Here is a 14,670-nt window from a genome sequence, read left to right on the forward strand (position 1 = left end):
AATTAATTAGGCAAACATTTATTAACTATAATTATAGATATATGTATAGATAGATAGATAGATAGATAGATAGATAGATAGATTCAGATACAGATTAAAAAGGTGTAGATATAGATACTCACATATCTGCCTGTAACAAGGAAGTTTCTGTCAAATGGCTGGGAAAATTGGCACTTTAATGAAAGTGTTCTTAACTTTTTTGTGTGTGTCATGGACACTTGCATTATACTGGAGAAGTCTATGGCAACTTCTCAAATTAATGCATTTAAATGACTAAAATAAAAGCTAATATTTATGTAATACTTAATCTGTGCCAGGCACTATGATAATCCTTTACAATTATCATCCTCTTCTTTACTGAAAAAACCTTAACACAGATGCTGTTTTTACACCATTCTATAGATGAGGAAAATGAAATAAATAAAGTATAAATGGAAAAAAATTTCTTCATGTGTCTTTCTATGTAGGACAAAATGAAATTTTTCTGTGTTCCTGTGCCCTTTGTTTAGGCAAATTTCTTCTTAATATTTTATATAACTAATGATATAGCCCTGTCATTATAAGGGTATATAAATAGATTTTCCATCTTATCAATCACTATGCCAAGAAGGATAAATTTTAAATAGGCAAGTGCAATCTCAGAATAGCTTTCAGAGTGGTATAAACTGATTTCATCCCAGATTTAAGAGCTTAAAGTTGATTATTTGAGGATTTTAACTCAGCAGGCAAACAGGAGAGTTGCTTTCATAAGGAACACTGACAAAGTGAAAGAACTCATATAATCATAAAGCAAGCAATGTAGTCTCAAAGGTTAGAAAACAATATGAACATTTATGAGCTTTAATATTGAGGTTTATGTGAATTTCAATGAACTAATATTTTATGATTTTAAAAATTCCTACTGGCACATCCATACTCATAAGTGGACTGTAATATAATATACAACAGTACTTAAGTATGCAATCAAGTAAAGGTTATTTGAGTATATCTGGTTTGACTTAAAAGGACACACACTGTCCTTATGCATACTGTTGACATAACATGCTGTTGAATTATAGTATAAATAATAGAACAGAAATGATACTTTTTCTCTAGTGAAACTCTAACAGATACCTATTTACAAAATTGCATTTAGACATTCTCCCTAATGTCAAATATGAAGGGACTCCACTTGTAGCACATGTTTTAAGACTCTTATTATTATACACCCACACACAACCACACACACACACACACACACACACACACACACACACACACACACCCCACACATTTGAAAGCTGGATCCTAGGAAGAGTTATGAAAGATTTGAATATTTTTCCTACCACTCTGGCATGCAAGCATACAAGCATGTACTTCCCAACTGATTACTGTAGTTACTTCATTGTTTTCACTCATTTCTGACTCTGACACTATTTGGAGTTTTATTAGCAAAGATGCTGGATGGGTTTGTCATTTCCTTCTCAAGTGCATTTTCCATGAGAAAATTGAAACAAACAGCATTAAGTGACTTGTCCAGAGTACATAACTAGTGAGGACAGATCAGAACTCAATAAGATCAGCTTTCTGACTCCAGGTCTAGCTATCTTTCCATTGTATGCTTTTAAAATGTAATTATTTTTGTGTTTGTTTTTTTAAGTTGATACAGTAAAAATAATTGGTACAAAAATGAAATGTTCTTCAGTAAATAGTTATGGAGAGGAAAATGGGATCAAACTGAAAAAAGACATTACAGAGAAATAATCCATGGCTCTTAGAATTCTTTTCATTGAAGTTGTAGCTTGCTGACTTTATACAAAATCCAAAGGTTATGATTATGCTATGAATACCAATCTTAAATAGACTTTCTGTGGAAATTAAAATGTTTTTGATTGATTATCTGATTCAATTGAATTGTCTAAGTTTTGTTCACATCTAGCTTAGGCTTCTGACTGATTTATTCAGCATGTGTTATGAGATGGCAAGGGTACTTACTTCTATGTCAGGTGAAGTGATTGATTAAATAAAGTCAAAGGACCCTCATCTCTTTGGATGTATTTATCTATGTATATATGCCTTCATATATATATATGCTATGTGTATGTGTATGTGAAGGGGTTTTATACTCTTCAAGGGATGGGATGTTTTAATTATACCTAAAAAAGGACTAAAGAAATTGAATAATTAATAATGAAGATTATTTTTATTTTCTCTGATATTCTCTGATATATATATATATATATATATATATATTATTCTCTGATATTTATATTCATTTGATAGAGAGGAAAAAAAAGAGAGACAAAGAGAGGGGAAAAAGAGAAGTGCATATCTAGAGAAGGAAATAACTCTGGAACTAGCCATTGAGTCAACCCTCTTCATTTTACAGAATAGGAAAAATGTTTAGGATTATGGGATTTGCCAAGATTAATTGGATAAATTTTATGTTTATACATATGTGCATACATAAGCACACATTTTCTATACATATATGCATATGTGTGTATTTGTGCATATATTAATATATATCTATTTATGTGTACATATGCACAAATGCACAGTTACAGCAAAATAGACATAGAGCACATTGTAGAACATTATGGGGGGTGGCAGTTGAAAGCTATCAGAAGATGGGTAGTGAGATTTTAAAAAATGATTAATAATATTAGCAAAACAGGAGATACTAGGCAAAGGTGGTTGATGATTTATTAATGTTTGCTTAGTAACTTATGCATTAATCTAATCTGTTTATATATGTGTTTATTTCTTAATTTCTCTCTGCTTCTTTATATGTTGCTTGGGTATGATTAAAGAAAGTAGAATATTTATTGTATAGATATTTGGTCATCAGAATAGGGAAAAATTCTCCTGTAATTTTGTTGGAACTTCAGTCTCAACAGCATGAGGATTCTTTCTTGTGATTCCTTCAACCTCCTGCACCAAGTTCAACCTTTGTCCGTATTTTTCCATAAACTTCATATAGAAAAGAAAAAGGTAAATGTTATAATAATTACTGATCTAACTCAGGAGTCTAGAAGACTTGGAGTAAATTTATCTGATTTCTTCTAAGTTTGCAAACTAGAATAAGTCATTTGCATACTCTCAATATCATCCCAGAAAGGGGTAGATTTCCATTTAGTGGATGGAACTTGAGGAAAATATTTGGAAAGGGAATGAATAAAAAAAGATACAATATAATTTTTCATGCCTTGTACTTCTCAGTCAATTGTAAATGTATAAAAATATGATCTATTGCAAAATATGTCATAACCCGAGATTTATATATAGTAATATTATTAATATTTTATATAGATTAACATATTAATATAGGGGATAAGAGGTGTGGCAGTGGGCTATGAAGGTACTTCAATCTTCCAGGAACAGCCCCAGGGGCCTGGGTCCCTGGAAACCCCAGCTCCTGGCAGCAGAAGCAATTTCATGGCCTGCCTACCCAGGGAGCACAAAGCACAAGTTGGAAGATCAACAGGGAGACCTCTGCCAGCAAGCGCAAAGTCCAGGCCAGTATAGCCCTTCTCAGTGCATCCCAGAACACACAAAAGAGAAGCAGACCTGTGAAGCTTCCAAACAGGAACCACCTGCTCCCTACATGCTCAGCACATTGACTCTGGGGCTTTGACCATTTGCAGACCCTGATTACAGTCTGGGACCACAGAAGGGTGGGTATGGGGGCATTCAACAGATCAGGAGAGCAGTCAGAGTCTCAAATACTGAGGTCCTTGTGGGGGTGTTCCAAAAACACTCAAAAGCTAAGGAAGAAACCAAAACCAGGCACTGGTTGGGAAAATGAGTAAACAAAGAAAACAGGAAACTGACCATAGAAAATTACTTTAGTCCCATGGAGGATCAAAATACACAATCTGAAGATGAGAAGCTTCTGCATCTAAACACTATAAGAAATATAGAACTTGGGCTCAGATTATAACAGGGCTCAAAAAAGATTTTGAAAATCAATCAAGGGAAGTAGAAAAAACATTGGGAAAAGAAATGAGAGAATTGAGGAAAAACATGAAAATGAATTCAGCAGCTAAGTCAAGGAGATACAAAAAATGCTGAAGAAAATAACATATTGAAAACCCATTGGTCAAATGGATAAAACAGTGCAAAAAGGTATTGAGGAGAAGAATGCTTTAAAAAGCAGAATTGGCCAGATGGAAAAAGAAATAGGAAATCTTTCTGAGGAAACAAATCCTTCAGATGTAAAATGGAGATAAGGAAGCTGATGACTTTGCAAGAAATCAAGACACAATAATTCAATGCCAACAGAATGAAAAACTAGAAGAAAATGTGAAATATCTCATGGAAAAAACAAATGATCTGGTAAACAGATCCAAGAAAAATAATTTAAAAATTATTGGGCTAACTGAAAGTCATGATCAGCAAAAAAAGCTTTGACTTCAATTTTAAAAATTTCTACAGGAAATTTGCCCTGATATCCTAGAAGCAGAAGGCAATTTAGAAATTGAGAGAATCCACCGATTTCCCCCCAGAAAGAGATAAAAAACCTACCCAGGAATATTATAGGCAAGTTCCAGAACTCCCAATCAAAGAGAAAATATTACAAGCAGCCAGAAGGAAATAAGTCAAATATCTTTAAGCTACAGTCAGGATTACCCAGGACTTACCCAACATCTACATTAAGGGCTTGGACTATAATATTCTGGAAGGCAAAAGATCTTGGAATGCAACCTAGAATGCACTGCCCAGAAACACTGAAAATTCTTTTCCAAGGGAAAATATGGACTTTCAGTGAAATGGGAATTTCAGATGTTTCTGTTGAAATGACCAGAGCTGAACAGAAATCTTGATCTTCAAGTAGAGGATTCAGATGAAGCATAGAGAGAGAGTGGATGAGAAGGGTAAATTAGGAAGGACCTAATGATGATGAACTGTGTATATTCCTGCATGGAAAGATGATGTTGATAATATTCATCTGAACTTTCTTATTTAATAGAGCAAATAGAGAGATTTTGTAGATGAGGCACAGGAAAAGCTCAATACAATGGTATAATATATTGTAAAACTGGAGTCAATAGGTGAAAGGTGAATGTACTGGGAGTAAGAGAAAAGAGAGGTAGAATAAACTAAGATATTTCATGTAAAAGATATTCCATGTAGCTTTTGCAATGGTATGGAAGGGGGAAAGACAAAGGGGAAGGAAGGAGCCTTCATTCTCATTGGAAATGGCTCAGAGAGGAAACAGCATACACATTCAATAGGGTATAGACATCTAGAAGACAAAGGAGACAAGGCAGATGGGGAGGGGAGGGGGAATGTGGGTAATAGAAGCCAAGGTAGATCATAGGAGGGGATAGTCAGATATAACACATTTTCCTTTTAAGTTTTTGCAAGGGTGGCCTGTCCAGGGCCACAGCAATCTGTGGATGTTGGATATAATGGGTGGGATGTAGGCTTGGGGTCTCTTGTCCCCAGGGCTGGTGCTCTGTCTGCTGCGCCAGTTGGCTGCCCCATAGCACATTTTCGAAGAGGGACAGAGTGAAAGGAGAATGAAAATATAATAGATGGTAGTGAGGAGGAATGGATGGAGGGAATTACATTCAGCAACAGCAACTTTGGAAAAATATGAAAGTATCTTCTATGATTGAGTTAAGATAAAGAAAGTGATTCACCCGAGAAAGAGTTGATGACATAAGAATACAGACTGAAACACATTTTTATATCTTTCTTTCCCTTTATTTCTCATGAGGTTTTATATTTTTGTAGTGGAGGGGGCATTATGTTTATTCTTAAACAAGAATATTTTAGTAATGTGTAAATAAATTAAAATAAAAATATGCTGATCTATACAATTAATGCAAGTAACTTCTGTCATACTATTTTTTTTTTGCAAAAGTACTACCTTTTGATATTTTTCATCCACTTGGAATTTTTCTTTTTGAAATGTATCTAAAAATATCAAACTCCAAATGCCTTTCAAATAACGTTCCTACTATGGTTTTCTATTGTGAATATTTAATCAAAGTTTAAGGGATCCTTTAAAGTTCCTTTATTTAAGTTTCATTACCAATTTGTCGTATTTCCTGAGAAGATATAATAAAAAGGTCTGGGGTCTATTGTCAGTGTCAAAAAGAATAAATCACTAGAAATATTGACAAATCTTCTTTATATGTATCAATGGCCATCCTTCCAGTTTCACCTACCAAGAGTTTTAGTATTATCTGGTTTTCCTGGATTGTATACTGACCTTTTTCCCTACTCTCATGACCTCCAAATTCTTCATGATTGTGGTGCTGTTCTGATGATTTATTTTCCATTTCTCTGCAGGATTTCACCATTAAAATCACTCTATCTTTCTCTTTCTTTTGGACTCTGTGTTTTGTAAGATTTCCATAACATGATTCATTGTTGACTTTCCTTCTACATTCTTTTTCTTTTAAATATTTTTTCCTTTGGTCCTTTTCTTTCTCCCCCACCCCCCGCCCATCAAGCTTGAGCATTTCTTAAACATCATCTGGAGATCTTTTCTTTTTCTTTCTCCCTCTCTATTCTTTCCACTGTTGAAAATATCATTTTAAATTATCATAAAGATTCAAAGGTTTCCCACAGTTATATAACTGATCTTGTCCTCTTTTCATTAATCTGAAGTAAATTTCCAACTGCCTGCTGCATAAATCCACATAAATATACTATAGGAACCTCAAACTAAACATGCCTAACAAAGAACTGACTGCATTTCTCTCAATCCATATTTCTTCCAAATGTCTCCATTTCTGTTGATGGCATCATTACTATTGCAATCACTCATGTTTGTAGCACTTATGTAATTTTTAGTACTTCCTATTCACTAACCCCTTCTATTTAATCAGTTGCCAACTCCTATAGGGTCTATACCATCAGCATATGCTAACTTTCTCCTCTTCACTTGCTGTAACTTCTACCTTAATTCAGGTCCTAATCATCCCCCCCACTAAGCTCCTAGGTACAAATTGTTTTCTAACCAATAACACTATCCTTTCTTACCTCTTTCCTGTCCATATCACCAGCACCCTCCACTAAACCTCAAAAGATTTCCAATAGTTCAAGATTAATTTCAGGTTTTGCTGTTGTTCAGTCATTTCAGTTGTGTCAGAAACTTTGTGACCCACTTGGGATTTTCTTCTTAAAGATACTGAAGTGTTTTTGCCATTTCCCTTTATAGCTCCTTTTATAGATGAAAAAACTGAGGTAAATAGGATTAATTGATTTATCTAGGGTCACACTGTTATGAAATGACTGAAACCAGATTTGAACTCAGGTAAGATGTCTTCATGACTTCAGATTTGACACTGCCTAGTCTGAATCACCAAGATTATAGGTTAAAACAAATCAAACTATATATTCTCAGTTTAAAACTTAAAGATCTCAATAATCTTTCTTTTTACCCTTTTAGTCTTTTCATTTCAGTGCTTCTTTCCCCCCATCCTCTTTCATACCAATAATTATGTCCAGTTAACTGCTCTCTATATATGACATTATTCATCTCTGTATCTTTGCACAAATAGTTTTCCATGTTTAGAAAGGATTACATTCTTATCTCAGAATCCGAAAAAATTTTCTAGTTCCCTACAAAGTACAGACCATATGTTCCTTTAGCCTTAATTTATATCAAGTTATTAACCCTATCTCTCTCATTAAATTGAAGTGTAATACTTAAACATCCCAGCCTCAGGAAAGTCTCTGAAATTGTAGAACAGTCTGATAGAGGAAGTGTTTTCATTAGTAGTTCAATATAACAATGAAGTTATGAGTTTGGCATTAAAAAACAAGCAAATGAAAAGGGGAAAAAAAAGGAGCTTCTTATTGATTTGTGTATTATAATCCTCTTAAGTAAAGAATTTCATTTCTTTCTTTGTTTCTCTATTGTCTATTACAGGAGGATACAAAAGTCACTTTGCACATAAAAGTCATTGCATATTTGCTTAGTTAATAACCTACTAACTCTTTTTTATTTATTTTTTATTAATATTTGCATTTTGAATTAGTATTTTGTTGGAATATCTAATCCCATATTTTTGCAAAGAGATCAACTGTTTTTGCTGATCAAAGTAATTTCAGATTTCTATTGAATTTTCATTGCAGAAATAGTTGCTGTTTGATATCATTTCTCCAAGAAACAATAATAAAATCAAAGTCTTTAGTTTGATCATTTCCATTTTTAAAAAAAAAATAGTGGTTAATTTTATTGCATCTACTTAGCATTGAAACAAATGAAGTGTGTTTTTCTTATCTCTAACTACTTTCTTGTAATTTTACATTTATTTTGACCCCTGTCCTAACCAGTGAAAGATGTCAAATCATAAACTGAAATGGTTGAATTTTCAAAAAAAATCTTTTCCTGCTTGTGTAATGGATTGGTGTTTACTATATCCAGGAATTGCTTTTTTTTTCCTGAAGAAAATATTCATGATATTCAAGACACATTTGAATTGACTACTACCTTTTTGTATCTATTTATTTTTATGACAACCATATTTTATAGCCTTTTTTTCTTTTTTTTCACCTCATTCACATCTCACTGAACTCAGCAAGTATCCAGTTATATATTTATATATTTGTTAAGGAGGATCTTTTCAAAATTTCATAGAAATTTCTGCTTCCCTATTGTTGACAGATGTCAACATATCAGTTACAGTATTCTTATATGTTCAACTTTATAAGGAACACTGAAAAATGAGTAGACCAATTGTCCAATAAAGTGATAATTGTGATCTCATGATAAAAACAATATTACTAACACATTCATAATATCATGAAGAAATGGAGAGCTTGTCTTTTTCCAATTAGCTTCAACTTATTTCTGTCTTCAAATATTAATTGGAACCCAAACATCAAGATAAATATGGGTCAGTAATGTAACGTATAGTATCATAACATTTAGTGTTAGCAGACATGGAAATGATAAACTTTCAATTTATTTAATTGTACAATTACAATTGCACAAGTACAACAAAATTGATTTCCAAAGAGATAAAACTTAAGCTTAAGTCGATAATAAATGTTAAAACCAAGATTCAAATCCAACACTCGGTTCTGTTTTTGATATGTCTTTATTTGTTTCTAAATCTGCTTTGCTTCATTCATTGGTTCTGTTAAATTCAATTCAACAAATATTCATCAATTGTTTGCTATGCAAATATGGGACAGCTAGCGGGCAGTGAATAGAGCACTGACCCTTGAGTCAACAGGACCCAAGTTCAAATTTGATCTCAGATACTTACTAGTTGTGTGACCTTGGAAAAGTCACTTAACTCTGATCATCTCACTTTCAGAACAATCTCCAGTTGTACTGATTCATATATGGCCACTGGATCCATATGGCTCTAAAGGAGGAAGTGAGGATGGTGACTTACTCAACACCTTCTAACACAAATCCAATTCATGTTCTTATGATGGCATCATCTCCCCAATGGCATGGTCTTCTTCAGGAATGAAGGACAAATAATAACAACTGTGGATAACACATTTTCCTTGGTAATAATGATAAAAAGTCATGATTAAAAGATTTCTTTGCTTCTACTTCACTGGGGAGATAAAATATTCACGCAAAAAAAAATTCAAGGTAACATAAGGAAAGAGAAAATCAATTCACTGTACTATGAGGAATGGTTTTTCAAGAGGGGAGTGATCTAAGTAGAATATTTAAAAATATTTAATTTCCTTTAAATTTTTAAATTTTTTAAATTTAATTTATGGAATAAAACATGAATTTCCATAACATAGTTTAATATTTAAAAGATTGTTGCACATGAACCTGAAAATCTCATATGTAAAATTTATTATTCCTTTTAAATATATAATTAAAGTTATATTGTATATTTTTTCTTTATTTTCTTCCTACCCCTCACCCTAGAGGAGGCTATCAATAGACATAATTATGCATGTAAATGTGTATTACATATATGTATGTAAAGTATTTTTATATATCTATGCTTCTATTTTTTTAATCATTTCTCTGGATGAAGTGGAATCATGAAGGAGGTTAATAGTTCTAAGAGCATGAAGTAAAGAGGAAGGGCATTCCAAACATGTGATGTATGAAAGCAATAAACTAGGAGATAAAATGCATATTTCATGAAACAACTATTTTGCCAGGGTTTGTCAGTAGATTGTAACAAAAAGAATAATATAAAATAAAACTGGAGAAATAGATTAAAACCTCATTGTGAGCAACTTGGTCAGTTGGCAATGTGATTCCTTTAAAGCCTAGCTTACTCACTTGCTCAGTGGGCTCTAGTGTCTAATATAAAGAACTCTATTTGGTATTTAAAAACTCTCATAACCTGGTCCCTGTCTTCCCAGTCTTCTTATGTTTTACTTCCTTTTACATTCTCTCTGATAAAAATACACTGACCCACATGCTCTTCCTCAAAAATGAATCTTCTTGCCTTAATTTTGGATGCTGTTCTACCCCTCATTGCAGCCATTTAGTTTCCATAGTTTCCTTAAAAACTCAGCTCAAATCTCCCTTTTTGCTGAATTTATTCTCCCAGTTGCTAGAGTTTTCACCATTCTTGTCAGTACCTTATCCAATGTATATACTTCATATACACTTAAGAAATTACATTTTTAAGTCTCATAATCTGTGATTTTGAAGAGAGAAATGTTTTATTTCCTTTTATATCCATTTTTCCATATTTAGCACTAAGCTAAGGTGCATACTGATTGATTGATTCCTCTCTCTCTCTCTCTCTCTCTCTCTCTCTCTCTCTCTCTCTCTCTCTCTCTCTCTCTCTCTCTCTCTCTCTCTCTCTCTCTCTCTCTCTCACACACACACACACACACACACACACACGCACACATAGTGAGGATCCAAACAGCAGTTAAATTTAGTAATTTAGTGCACAGAAGGATTGTGTAATTCTTGAAAGTCTTCCTTATCGTCCCTTTTCTAACTCTGACATTGATTGGAATTTAGGTCTCTTTTCTAGTTTTCTCAAACTCATAAATGGTTCAAGATCTGTTAAGATTGGTTTTAGTCTATACATTTCACAGTTTCAAATTGCATCGTATTGAAAACACAAGGGAATCATTGATCATTGATTCTTTATAATGTTTGGAATTATTTCACACAATGGTTTTCAGTGTTTTCTTGTTTGATGCATGTGAATTCCATGACTTTTATCAAATAAGGCAAATCTACATGGCAGTGAAGAAATGATGAAAAATAGTCTTATAGAATAAAATGATGCTTTGAATTCTGGGTGATGTCAGCTAATGTCCATCCTGAAATTAGAATGTTTGTTTTGATGTTTTAAGGAAACCTTTAAAGAATGTTTCTATCCTAAATCTTTCATTTTAAAAAGTAGAAATGTACATTGAGTTAGAGCCAATAGTGGAATGGCTAATAAAGTTAAAACCATTAGGGATCAAATGCTGCCTCTTACATTTAGTGATCATGACCTTGGACAAGGCATTTAACCTAAGTTGGTTTCAGTTTCCTAATCTATAAAGTGGGATCTTAGACTAGATTACTTCTAAGGCCCTCTTTTACCTATAAATACATGATTCTTTGATTTACATAATGGAAAATGATACTTAATTCTCAGCTAGTCCCAAGTAAGTGAGTTGGAAGACCTAATAATCCTACTGCATGTGGTATACAGCAGAATTACTTCAGGGTGCAGATAACCTTATTACCCATTTCTACTCTGCCTTTCAGATACTATCATAGATTCTCTCAGGACCCTCAGTCATGCTGAACTACCTGAAATAATAAGTTTGGCCTTACAGGCTGAATTAGCATTTTAAATAATTGTGCTTAGCATGAACAAATAACATGAATTGGGCATTGTTTTGGCAGGATTGAAATTGCTCCAGTTATTCATTAATCTAGTTATCAAGTCTGGAGTGGGAATAGAGAATATACTAATTAAAAGTCAAGAAATAAAGCTTAATTGTTTAATGTCAAAGGCTCAGGGACAAAATTCAGGTAATTGTAAAGAAGACTATTAAAGCGTGGTTTGGAAATGTAAGTAAGCACTTATACTTGGGTTAAGCTAAGCCATTCTCTGATCACTTAGAAAGAGCTCCTTTACCATGAAGACTGATATTGATTTTATGAGAAAGAGGAGTTTCTTCATTTTTAATGAAAATCTGTAAATTGAAGTTTAATTGAAGTTGTGTAAAAGCTACTACAAATAAGAAGAAAAATTATAAGAATTTGGAAAAATAAAAAGTAAAATTATTTTAAAATAATTGTATATTATATTTATTGAGAACATAATTTATCTTATTTTTATAATATGAGGATCTGTTGATATATTAGTAATATATATTATGCTAAATATACCTCTCATCTTTCAATTGAAAGAAAAGAAAGTGATAGGTTAGGGATTACTTTCCAGATTAAAAGAAAAGAATATGTAATGTTGTTCCTTATGATTATCTGTTTGCTAGTTTGCAACATTGATTTCTTTAATCTTTATATCCTTTTACCACTACCAACAGCAAATAAATGACAGAACCTTAGGAAATATTTCTCCTACTAAACCATCATTGCCTTCTCAATCGGTTCAGTCCTGTCCATGTTTCTTCAGGCTATCACCTTTGACCAGAAGAGCATCCCATTAAATAATGTAATCCTTTGTGTAGAGTTTTTAATCATTTTATGTTACTGTTAAACATAAAATCCATTCCATTCTTTCCTTAGTAGGCAAGACACATGAGAAATGTTTTATAACAAAGTCAAACTAAGAGAAAAAGAAAGCACATTTTTACTACATGTATAGGCATACTTATAAACATGTAGGCATGCAAAAACTTATGTGCATACAAGTAGACACATTTGAAATTTTTGAGATGAGCATTCTTTCTCACTACATCCTCAGCTTTAGATTCTGAATTCAAACATAAAAATGAAGTAGGATGTTATGAATTTCTGATAAGTTTTCATAAATAAATAAATAGATAAAAGAGAATTATTTCATGTAATGAATGTCCTACTGAAGCTTTGGGATAACTATCTCATTTGAAATAAAGACAGCTGAACAGACAAAGGAAAAGATGCCTTTGATATTGGTTTGCATCCTGACCAGTTTATCTCCTTGGGAATGTGAAAACTCATTTTCAAAATCTCTGAAACTCCAGAGTTATTTGATAGATACAGGAAAATCAGCAATACTTGGCTTAGAATTTAGACCTCAGGATTAAAATTTGGAGGAATATGGAATTTTGAGATTAAAGCACAATAAACTCTCTGCTCAAACTATTGCATCTAAGATTCAAGGAACAAAGAAAAGACTAAAATAGCATTATTTATCTGGGAATTGACCTTTCTTTTTGCTGAAAATATGGTGTTTAGGAACTTATATCACCTTCTGGGATATGAGACTTTTGAGTTCTCAAGACTGAGGAAATAATGTGGGAGAAATTGAGAGTAAACTTGTTTTGTTTTGTTTTTACCCCTCTAGATCCTAGATAAGAATTCCTATATATTCAACTATCTCCTTCATAAATTTTGGTAGCATCTGGTATTTGCTTAAGGACAGTCAAGAATTTCATTTGCTGATGTCAACAGAGCAATGTCTAATGGACAGTGTTGTGAAGAGAAAAAGACTCATGAAGTAGTATCCAGAAGAAAAGAGACAATACGAGTGGTAGAGACTGTGAATCTGATTAAGAAGAATTCATCAAAGAAGCATCCAGAGATAAACATTAGGTTAAAGAAGGAGTAGCACAATGACATTACTAGAAGAAGTGCATTATGAAGCATTAGAGTCTTGATTTGACTGACAAAGTGTGTGCTTTTGCTGTACTCAATGCTAATTTCCAAGTCTTTTCATGTATTTCTGCTCTTCACACTGATACTCTATATCTATGGGAGAATGTGTACCTTTTTTTTTATTGATTGTTCTTTTTTCACTAAGACATTTCATTACATGTCTTTACTTTGAATTAATTGCCTGTCACATAGCCAACATTTATTTTTTGATTGGTTGGATAACTATTACAGTGAATATACTAATAGAGTTTTAGGTCATGGGAAGCAATATGGGAAGTCACATCTATGTGTACTCAACCTGTGAGTCAAGGGCACTTCCAAGAAAATACTCATAGACTTCTGTCCAAGATGGTGGATAGAAGCCAGGCACTGTTCCAAGGTCTCCTAGCTTTCCCTCAGAAATTATATAAAAGAAACCAATAGAGAAAACCCAGAAAAAGAAGCTAGGAGAAGAACATCTACCAACAAGGTCTGGATCTGGAGATCATGGGTGAGCTGGGGTCAAAGAGCAGAGAACCAGCAGGAATGGGGGAGACCCAGACTAACCTAAGAACAGAGGATTTGACTGTGGGAGTGGTGGTCTAGTGAATTCCAACAAGACTTGAGGACAAGTTCCAGCACAGAGTTATAGAGTGCTGCTGGACATTGTCCTCTGGTTTGGGCTTGTCTGGAGGATACCATGCTCCATAGTTTAAATTTAGCAGAGTCCTCTTGCAGAACCAACACAGTAACAGCCCTCTCACCCCCAGGATCAGGCATAGGCAGCAGAGCTCTTTCAGCTAAATAGGGAGATTAACATTCACTCCCCACAGTGCAGCCCACAATTTTCAAGGATAACAATATCAAGCAGAGCCACCTACCCCTTTCAGGCCTAGGGAGAGAGCCTCAAATCAAAATCACAGACACTCCAGAGAAAGCAATCAGCATCCCTACTGGAAGGCCCACTTGGATTT

The sequence above is a fragment of the Macrotis lagotis genome, chromosome X, assembly GCF_037893015.1.
Source record: "Macrotis lagotis isolate mMagLag1 chromosome X, bilby.v1.9.chrom.fasta, whole genome shotgun sequence".
Lineage (NCBI taxonomy): Eukaryota > Metazoa > Chordata > Mammalia > Peramelemorphia > Peramelidae > Macrotis > Macrotis lagotis.